This window comes from Neofelis nebulosa, chromosome X (assembly GCF_028018385.1).
Source record: "Neofelis nebulosa isolate mNeoNeb1 chromosome X, mNeoNeb1.pri, whole genome shotgun sequence".
Lineage (NCBI taxonomy): Eukaryota > Metazoa > Chordata > Mammalia > Carnivora > Felidae > Neofelis > Neofelis nebulosa.
Window position 1 is genome coordinate 126,257,669 of NC_080800.1, and position 10,607 is coordinate 126,268,275.

The 10,607-nt window shown below is 62.2% G+C and overlaps 2 long non-coding RNA genes across 2 annotated transcripts; both read right to left on the reverse strand.

Moving 5' to 3' along the window:
- Positions 1-4,201: 4,201 nt before the first annotated feature.
- LOC131502746 (uncharacterized) lies at positions 4,202-7,347 on the reverse strand. The gene is made up of 2 exons (XR_009257157.1): positions 7,238-7,347; positions 4,202-6,532 (listed from the first exon to the last, which is right to left on the reverse strand). It is a non-coding gene; the product is annotated as an uncharacterized LOC131502746 (long non-coding RNA).
- A 1,297-nt stretch (positions 7,348-8,644) lies between these two features.
- On the reverse strand, positions 8,645-10,379 carry LOC131502745 (uncharacterized). Its single transcript, XR_009257155.1, has 3 exons — positions 9,904-10,379; positions 9,528-9,798; positions 8,645-8,748 (listed from the first exon to the last, which is right to left on the reverse strand). It is a non-coding gene; the product is annotated as an uncharacterized LOC131502745 (long non-coding RNA).
- Between the last annotated feature and the right edge of the window lie 228 nt (positions 10,380-10,607).

A 10,607-nucleotide genomic window follows, 5' to 3' on the forward strand; every position in this document is an offset into this window, starting at 1 on the left:
GGAGGAGACTCGGCTCTTACAGGCACTGCCTAAGGAGTAAGGACGTGGTCCTGGGAGCAAGCAGCAGGAGGGCTGGGAAGTACAATCCGTGGGGTCTGGTGACCGCCATGGCAGGGCAGGGGGTGGTAGGCAGGGGTCAACAGACACTCCAACCGTACATTCCAGGGACCAGAGCCTCCCGCCCTGTACCCTCATGTTCCAGGAAAATGTTACCAGGACGTTTGGGTTTAATTATTCTTTTTTCCTCCCCCCCCCCCTTGCCAAGGGGGCAAAGGAAAGCAGACAGCAGCCTAGGGAGGGGCCTCCCAGCCGCTGTTCCACTCCCACCACGGGGCCTGGGCAGGGGGCCGGCAGCCGGTCAAGGCCTGCTGGCGCCGCCCCGCTTTCCTCTGGCTGGTGGAAGAGGAGGGGGCCCCTCTGCTGGCAAGGCGGAAGCCCTGGAGCCCCAGCCCCCGTGGGCTGAGGGGTGGCATGGGCCCCAAGGCCAAAGGGCTGGCCCCGCCCACAGGAGCTGGGGATGTCACAGCCCGCGTGGAGTGACCTGGGCTGACGTCCACCCAAGCTGCACCGCCTGCTTCCCTGATCCCTCAGGGTCCCAGCCACGGCCCCTGGGAGCCTTAGTTTTCTCTCCGTCCCCATCCGTCTTCTGCTGATCAGGCTGAGTGAGACAGGAAGAGGACGAGAGAGCGTAGGGACGAGAGGAAAGGGCTCTGGAGCTGAGCGGGGCAGAGTGGAGACAGACTGAAGTGGGCCAGCACCTGTATCTACACTGCTTTGTCCCCTGGACGTTTTAGGAGCCCCCGAGGCGGGGGAAGGAGTGGGAGGACGCTGGCCTCACTAGCCCTGTGGTGAACCAGGAAGGGCCCCACCCAGATCCCCTTTTCCCAGCCTCTTCAGACAGAGGAGGACGCAGAAGCCAGACAGGGCCTGGCCTGACTCACGGTCAGGCTGCAGCTGGCCTCCCGGCCCTTCCCAACGGTTGGGAGCTCTGGTGGCCTCTGCCACCTGGGAGCCAATGCCCACTCTCTTCTTGGGTGTGGACCAGGCACCTTGATTTGCGGCTACGGCTGTGGCTGCGGTTCCTCCTGGGCACCACCGGCTCACCCCACACCTGAACACCCATCCCGCAGGAAGCTGGAGACCCTCGACCTGTCCCACGACCCGCTGGTGCACGTGCCTTCCTTCCGCCATGGGGCCTTCGGCGCCTGCCACCGCACCACAACCGCACGAGCGCATCCCCGGCTACGCGTTTGCGCACACGAAGCCAGGCCTGGAGCTCCTGTCCCTGTCCCACGAAAGCCTGTGCACCGACGGCGTCCATGGCGTGTGCTTCCTCAGCCTTCGCGCCTCCCTGACCGGGCCGCTGCTGGATCGCAACCAGCTGCGGGCCGTCCCCCGGGGCCTCGGGGGCCTCAGGGGGCTGCAGGGGCTGCGTCGGAGCCACAAGAAGATCAGGTGGGGCTGTACGCCTGTCCCACCACGCTGTCCCACCACACCCCACTGCCAGCCAGGGGAGAGAAGGACAGCTGAGGCCGGGGGCGGGGGGACCCTGCCTGGCAGGTGGGCCCATGGGAGGAGCCCATCACTGCTCCTATCCATATCCATCCTGGTTGTCACGACGGGAGGCCGTGCCCAGTGGTTGGCAGGCCCGGGCAGCCACGGTGGAGGGCTGCAAGCGGCAGAAATCTGGGCAGGGGGTGGCCAAGGGGGAGGTGAGAGGGCCCTGGCCCAGAGACACGAGGGCTGAGCCTCCAGTGGGGAGGTGGCAAGTGGTGGCCGTGACCTGCGTGACCAGCTTCCCTGGGTCTGTTTCTCTCCTCTTGTATGACCTGCCTCTGCTTTCTGGGGTCTTCACTCCTCCGCTTGACCCTGCCACCCCACTCTATAGACAAGTGCCCCTGAATTCCATCTGTGTGACACTCCAGTGGCTCAGGACTCCAACCTCATCCCCACGCACCTGGAAAACAGCCTTATTGACCGGTGCCACATCCCGCCCACCGCCTTCTCCTGCATCTGAACCTGCCTCGGCAGCAGCGTGGTCCTCCAGCCCCAGCAGGGGGTGGGGGCTGGGGAGGGATCCTGGGATTCCCGCCCCCCACCGCTCCTTAGGACTGGTTGGGGGGGGGGGGGCCAGGCCTACCTCCACTTGATCTTTGCACTACTAACAGAAAGATCTAGAAGACCCAGTTGTTTCAGATGCTCCCACTTCCCATTGACTGCTGAGGCCCCTTCACTTAGTAAATGGCCCAGCAGGGTACTGCGCTGGTCTGGACTGGAACATAATAAATGCATCTCATTCAAGCCCAGAAGCCTCCATCAGCCTCCCTCTCTCCCTCCTGGATTTAAGCTGCACTTGCGTGCTGGCTGTCTATTGTGCAGGCAGTTAAGAGGGCCTGCTTCTAGAAGCTTCTCCAAGAGCCTCCCCAGCCCCACCCACCCCGGCCAGGGTACTGAAGTCCCCAGTAGTTCAGCCCCAAGCCGTCTGGGGGCCAGGCTTAGCTCAGTTGCTCAGGACAGTATCAGTACCTCTCTTCAGGAAGCATCCCCATCCCAGGTGTGGACCGACAGAGATGGGCTCTGCTGGCAAAGCAGGCTGATGTGGAGGCCCCTGGTGCCTGCCCTTCGTCCTAAAGCCACTCACACTCACACCTGTACCAAGGCCGGGGACACCCCGCATCCCTCCTCCCCCTAACCCAGGTCCCAGGGCCCTCACCCTGGTCCCCTGCCCATCCCTGGTGCATACACATCCCCATGCCAGCCTGAGGGTCACCATGGCCCCACCCAAAGCCCTTAGAGGCAGGGGCAGGCATCAAAAGACGTGGGACCCAAATGTACCTTTATGAGACCTGGTACCAGGGAAGGGTAGGGAGTGCTTGGTGTGTGGGAGGCCAGACCTGGCCGGAGATGCTGACCGTCTGGTGGACGAGGCAAATGCACACACCAGCAAGCTGTGAGGGCTCAACCCTGCCGAGCGCCGAGGACAAGACAGAACCCCCGCGCTGGGTGGGGACACGGGCTTTGCAGAGCCCCCTGAAGCCACTGGGGCAGTCCCTCTGCTTGTGCGAGGGGACCACTGGGAGCAGGGTAGGGTCACCAGGTCAGCCTTGACAGCTCACGGTGCCACCATACCTGGTGCTGGGGCGGGTGAGGGGTTGGGGGGGGCGGGGCACAACCAGCCAAGAGCACAGCTGACCCAGCCCCTGCCCCAAGGGAGTGAGAAGCTCATGGTGGTGTGAGGGCCAGAGAGAGAGCCAAGTGACAGGCATCAAGGATGTGGCAGGAGCAGGACAAGCCCCAGATTTCAGTGCTGCTGGATGTGGGTGGAGTGAAGGGAAAAGGGCACCAAGTCCCCCAGTGCAGACGCCTTGCCCTGCCACCACCTCTGGCTGGGGTCTAGGACTATGAACTGCAAGTCTTATGTGGGTCCCATTCCCGCAGCCAGTCCCCCACCCCCAACCCTCATCCCCACCCCCACCCTGGAATTCTCAGCAGAGAAAGGGCCAGACTCAGGCAGGGGGCGGGGAGAGGCCTGGGAAGCTTGGGGAGTGTTTGCTTTGGACTCATCTTTACATTCCTTCTCCTCCGGGCCCGGGCCCGCAGATATGGCACTTCCTGTTTGGGCTGGGTCAGAGGTCAGCAGCCCTAGAGGCACTGGCCCGATGGGAGGGAGGGCCTGCCTCGTTCCCAGCTCTCATGAACCCTCCTCCCCAGCCAGCTGCCTGGCCTGGGCCCTGCACTCCTGCTCCGGTCAACCCCCGGTCCCCTCCTCCCCCATAGTCATAGAGGTCAGGCCCTAGGAAGGCACAGGAAGTTCAAGTTAGGTGACCCCCCCCCCATCCCCCGTGGGCCTCCCCTTCCTGCTGCTCTTACCTCTACTGAGCAGATGAGGCCAGAGGGCCTGGGAGAAGGGCCACACCCCAAGGCCCACCTGCTTGTCAGGGCAACCTGGCCTTGAGGGACAGAGAAGGGCAAAGGACACAGGAGGCAGGCAGCCCAGGTAGTTACTGGGGTAAATTCCACTTCAGACGGGCAGCTACTTGGCCCTTGGGGCTGTTGTCAGGTGGGCTGAACCCAGGCCTGGAAGCCTGTCCTTGATCTTCCCGAGCAGAGCTGGGCCCAAGACAGCACAGACGCAGCCAGACCCCTAGTGGATGTCTCCCATTGGGCTCCCCAGAAACACACTAGGACTAGGAAGCAAGGGTTAGCTCACAGGGAGTTTACTGGGATGTCTTGGGGCCACCACCTGGGGGAGGGGAGGACAAGAACAGGAGTAGCCCAGGGAGAAGGTGGCCTGTGACTGATGACCGTCCAGGCAATCTCCACGGGGGCTCTGGAGCTGAGCCAGTCCTGAGTGGGGGCAAGGGGACTGGGAGTCCATATAACCCATCATCCTTACGTGGGGCTGCCCAGCGGAGAGTAACATTCTCTCCTGAAGGCACGGGGTGCCGGCAGCTGAAGGCCAGGACCTTCAGTCCGACAGGGGAGATGGCCCAGGCAGCACGGCATGCCCACAGTGGGACATCCCCGGACAGAGCCCCAGCCGGGGGGTGGGGGTGGGGGACAAGTACAGTGTAGCCGAGACCTGCCGGTGTGACCAGGCCCGCCCATTGCCCTGCACCCACGCCTTCCTCACCGGCATCTCTGACCCCATATCCTCTACTCATGCATGCCAGTGTAGCAGCGATTACTGTGCTCCTGTTCAGGGCAGAGCTGGCTCCACTGGGGCATACGGTGGTGGGCACGGCCCGGAGCGCTGGGCATCTGAGGGGTGACTGCAGTCAGGTGGCAAGAAGGGCGGCACTCGTCCGCCCTCTGATTGAGACGGGGGTATTGAGGTGGTGGGGGTGACACTGAGGGGAAGGACGGTGGGGACAGTGCAGACCCAGAAGGGGACACCTGGGCCAACAAGTGCAAGCGGTGGAAAATACGGACATGGAGCAGACGTGTACCCCTTGGGGCCAACCCCCCGTCTCCTTCCCCGGGACCTCAGTGGAATGTTGTCCCACTGCCCACCCCTCCCAGCTACAGGCCCAGAGTCCTGCCCATCGGCTTCCAAATTCTTCTCCGACCTGCCTGCTCCTTTCTGTCCCCGGCGCCCCCAACCGAGGGCCTGCCTCCCGCCCCTTGCCAGGCTCTCTGCTTAGCTTTGGGCACATTTGCTTCCAAGCCTTCCTCCTGCCTCGTACCGTGGTGGCAAGCTTGGTTCACGTCCAGGAGAAACAGGCCCCGGAAGGAGCAAAGGATACGCCCGGCATGGTGTGCCCATGCCTGGGCTCCCCTCCCATCCCTGCCCGTGTAGCAACTGCCACCAGGGCAGCCACACAGGGCCGATCCAAGAGACGCTGGCCACCCGGCCCCTTCCCCTGTGCCTGCCCTCACCCACTGCCCCCGCTGGAGCCTCCTGGCCCCACAGGCAGCAGGAAGACCCAGGGGCGGGTCCTGGGTGCGGGCCTCCCCCAACCTGGGGAAGACCATGGCAGCCTCCCCGTATCTCACCGGCTTCTTGGGCAGCCCACAGATGCCTCCCTGAAGCACAGCCCCCTGTCCACCTTCTCTCATCTAGCCACACCCCAGACCATGCCTCTCTAAAGATAGCTAGACACAGGCCCAGCCCCCATGGAGACCCCTCTGGGCCCTGAAATTATAGCCCTGACGGCCTGGGGCAGAGAGCCACTGTGTGATTATGTCCTCAGGGGCAGGTCAAAAAAAGCTCTGGCATAGAGAGTGCCAGCTTTCACTGGCCGCACCTCAGCTATCGGAGCTGGGAAACTTCCAGATAGTGGAGGCTCGGCTCACTCTGCGGCAGCTCAGTTTCCTCTTGGGCCTGTTCAACATGAGCCTCATCCGGAATGGTTCTTAGCCCCCTGCACCCAGAGGGTCCCCCTGAGCACTTAGGCTTGGAACCTCAGGGCTTCAGGATGTTACGACTCCAGCCTCCAGGGACCCTCGAGGTGGGAGGGGCTGCCTCCTGGTGACTGTGGGCCTGGTTCTCACCCTGTCCCTGCCCAGCCACTCAGAGTGTGGAGCTTGGGAGTGGATGAAGCCAGCGGGCTGCGAGTGACAGTCACGTGCAGGGCTGTGAACTTGGAGATGCTGGCTTGCCTTCAGGGGCTGCAGCACCCAGGAGTCCCGAGGGCTGTCTCTGAGATCTCGGCTGAGTTCCGGGCAGGGTCACTTGCTCGAGCAGTGACCTTGATATGCATGATATGTCCCTGCCTGGGCGTTTGTCCAGAAGGCAAAGGCGTCAGGGCACTCCCTTGGTGAGACCACTTGCTTTGGGCCGGCTTTGCAAGGGTCCTGTGTGGGCACCCCAGGGAAGGGCTGGAAGGTAGCCCAGGGTGCTGCTGGAGAGCCACCTCCTCCCAAGAAGCCCTCTCTGCAGTCCCATCCAGCGCTAGTACCTAGGCCTGTGCAGTTTCCTTTGTAGCACTCATCATAGTTGGTCACCATCATGCTTCTTCTAGCACATCCTTGCTTCTGGTCCAGCAGCTCATGTGCTCAGGGGGGCAGAGAACAGTGAGGCTGACTGACTCTGTGCCCAGGGGAGGGAAAGAGAGACAGACGGGAGATCTAAGGAAGGAGTGAGGAGCCAGGAAGAACAGACTGGGGAGCAATGCGTAGAGGCAGACAGGGATGAGCAGGGGCCCAAGCAAACAGTGCAAGGCAGAGAGGCCAGGAAGGCCCCAGAAGGGGGCTGGCAGAGGGCCCCCAGAGCTCAGGGCCATGCTGTTCTTTCCAGGCCCCAGAGGCTCACGGGGCCAGCAGCTGGGTGGGCTGGAGCTCAGGAGGAGCTCCCTCAGCTGCCATCACCTTGGTAGGGGCCCTTTCAAGCCCTTGGGAGCCCCAACTGCTGGGCCTCCTCCCAGGGCCCCAGACTCTGCCCTCCAAGCAGCCCTACCAAAGGCAAGGTTTCGTGCCCCAAGAGGAGCGGCGGCTCGAAGCCTGCCTGCTGTGTGCCCCACTTCTTTCCTGGGCCTCCCCCCTCTAACTTTGAAGGCAGGGCACAAACAGCTGCAGGCCAGCTGTTAGGGGATGGGCTGCCGCTGACTCCAGGTCCTTCACACACAGCCCTACAGGATGGCAGGGGGCTTGGATTGCCCCACCCCAGGAGCCCCCCACAGCTGCTTACGGGCCCTGCCTTCCCCTCTGCTCCCTTCAGCCTGCACACACTCCCACCTTAGCACCCCTGCCCCTGCCAGTCCTCCTCTCTCCCGACCCAATACCCCTGCCCTGCTACCTTCGAGCACCTTCCCTGCACCCTGGGGCTGCAGGCCGGGTACCGGAGAGCTGGCTGGGGCAGCTAGGTGAGGGCTCGCTGCAGTCTGATCTGGGGCACCAGGATCACCCGGCACTCTGCAGCCATTTGGGGAAAGTGTCCGGGCTAGGGCTCTGGGGCCCTGTGTGCTGGTATCCCAGAGTCCGGGGCATGCTGGGAGAGGACCCTCATCACCCATGGGTCCACGCTGGCGGGGGCCGGGGTCTGCCTCCCACGGCCCCCATGACCCCCATGACTTGGCCGGCCCTGTCCACCGAGTGTTCTTGTGGAGCTAAGACAGCTGTGCCTTGGCCTCCTTCAGAGCCTGGGGGCCTCAGGAAATGCATGCACTTCCTTCCTGCCTTGCCCTCCATGCTGCCTTCCCCTGCCTCCTGCCGCCTCCTCCCAGCACTGGGAGGCCAGAGGGCAGGAGGCCACTGCTCCTGCTAGCCAGCAAGGACTTGCTGTCCCCGGCACAGCTTCAGCTGGGGTTGAGGTAGTTCCTTGTGCTTCAGGGAAAGCCGAAGCCTGGGGACAGGGGGGGGAAGAGGGAGGCCCAGGACTGAGGTGCTGCCTGGCTGGTCTGGGAGTGGCCCCCAAATTAGAGGGCCAAGCCGGCCGAATGACTCAGTGGGCCTTGGGCCGGGCATGCAGTTATGCCTTATTGCAGACTGCAAACCACAGACACAAGAGCCTTCCAGGCGCAGGAACCGTATTTACAGAAATATTGCCCCAGATGCATCCCCCAGCTGCAGGAAAGAGCTCCAGGGTGCATAATGTGCCCTGTGCACAGGGCGTTGCCTCATGGTCACCCCCAAGCTCCCTCCAGGAACGTGCCTGGCTGACGCCCAAGGGTGCGCACTGCGCGGGGGACCCTGAGGCTGCCCCACCTACTTGCGGTGATACTCTCCCCTTCCCTGCTCCCCACACCCTCTGCACCTTGGTATGTGCTGATCCTTCCACTGCCAATATTTCTCTTCCCTCCTCTTTCTCTTGTCTACTCCAAGTCACCTCCTCCAGGAAGCCTTTCTAAGCCCCCCGTGGCGCTATGTGTGGCTCTGAGGAGGCAGGAAACAAAAGTGCCCCCGTCCCCTCCCCACAGAGCTCAGAGCCCAGCCCCGGAGCCCCCAGAGTGGCCTTTCCCTAGCAAAGCTCCGGCCACTGTATTCAGGGCTCTTTTCGCTCCCACTGGGACTCCTGGATGCTGAGGACCTGAGTGATGGCTCCTGGGGTCCCAGCCCCCAGAGCAAGGCAAGGCACAGTGGAGGGCGGCCTGGGGCACCAGGCTGGGTGGGGCCTTGGACGCAGCTAAAGGCTCCTGGGGCAATGGGCGTGTCTTACATGGCTTTTTCTTTTTTCATTTTTAAAAACATCTTTATTAAGATATCATTCACATACCATAAAATTCGCCTATTTAAAATGTACAGTTCGGTGATTTTTAGTATATTCAGTGCGCGACATCACCGCAGTCAACTTTAGAACGCTTTCATCCCCTGTAAAAGAAAACGGACGCCTTTAGCTGTGGCCCTCTCTCCCCCCATTGCCCCCCGGGCCCCCAAGAACCCTCTAATGTACTCTCTGACCCTATAGATTTGCCTACTCTGGATGTTTCGTGTGGAATCACAGTATGTGGTCCTTGGCGACTGGCTTCTTTCACAGAGCACAGTGTTTTAGACATGTTGTGGACACGTTTTTCCTCCCATGCAGCCGTGGTTGGGGATATCGCAGCTAAGGGAGGCTATCTTCTGTGATATAGTTTTTCTACTGCCAGCGATGTTGGGAGTGTGTCTCCCATAAACAGGAAAAAACAAACATGGAGACAAACGACGCGTGCTCCCAGCCAAGACCCTGTTTTTCCCACATCTCCCTTCTCCATGGTCCAGCCTGGAAGCTTCTTGAAGGCAGGCACCACAGCCTGGTCAGGCCACCATGTGTCTCATGTCCCCGGCCGGGGCCCCTGAACTGAAGCTGGTGCACATGGGAGGGGGAAGCCACACCCCCAGGCGGAACCTTCTAGATCCCACCTGCACGTGGCCCGGGACAACTGGCCAGGTAGTCAGGACCCTCAGACCTCATCCTATTCTCCTTGGACCCACCTCTTCCTGGCGTCCCTCAGCCTCTGCCCGGCTGGTCCTCTATGCAGTTTTCTCTTTTGATCCCTGGGGCATTGTGTTCCATCTTGTGGCCCGCTTTACTTTCCCCCCTCTCTGTTTCCTTTGCAGAACTCGGTGTTGCTCCCTACCTTGGTTTCTAGCTCCATCTAAACCCTCACCTTTGTTCTGGGAGCAGCGCCTGCCGGAGTCTTCCTCAACGCGGCCAGGCTCTTGGCCTCACTCCGCTGGACGCTGGGGCACAACAGACCAGGGGAGGATTGGGGCCCCCCTGGACGGGGAGGAAGTGTGCTAAGGCCCTCGGCTCTACCCACAGGTGGAGCTGGGCGCGTCCTGGCCCTCAGGAAGCCGCTGAGCTCCCAGCGATCACGTGGGGTGGTGGCTGACGATGGCCTCTTCCTGGGACGCTTGGCAGGCTGGCCCACTTCGCCCCTGTCAGTGGCCAGCACAGGGCTCAGCCCAGAGGAAGTGCCCACCCACAGAGCATTCATTGCGTTGCAGGGGACCGCACGGATTGAGCAAAGAAAGATGACTCACTCTTCCACTCTCAGCTTGTCTGAGCCTCAGGGTTGGCAAGCGAGGGAAGACCCTCAGAGTCTGTGATGCCTTCCTGTCCGTCCCTCTCGGAGTCCCGTCTTGAGATCACACAGAGAGGACCCGTCCTGTGTTTTAGGGCAAAAAGGGCTGCAGCGGGGTGGGGGGCTGGGGTGTCCAGAGTACCTGGGAGCCTGCCTCAAGCCCTTCCAGAAATCCACAACAGCCGCCTCCCTGACTGCAGAGAACCACCTCCTTGTTCAGGCCCAGGCTGCCGGAGGTTCTGGGCGGGCTCAGAACAAAATTCCAGGGGCCACTCGCTGGACTAGCCACCAGAGGCCGCCTCCCCCTTGTCTCCCTTCCCTTTCTGCCATCTCGCCTTCGCCTGCAAGTGCCAGCAAGATAGTTCCCGCCCCTCTCTAGGCCTCAGTGTCCCTATCTGGGCAGTGGAAAGTTTGACTCTCTAAGGCTGTGCCAGCCCGGAGACACCAAGGGTCCTTGTGGGAGTAGGAGTGTGTCCCTTCCCCATGCGCGGGGGGCGGGGGGGGGTTGTGAGGGGGAGGGGGTGCAGCTAGCCCAGCCGTCTACAAGAAAATTGCTCCCTTTGAAGCTTCCAGGGGGGCCGGGAGGCCTGCCCCCTCCCTCCCTTCTTCCCTCCCTCTCTCCTTCCCTCTCCGCCCCACCAGCCCCCTCCCTCCTTTCCTCCC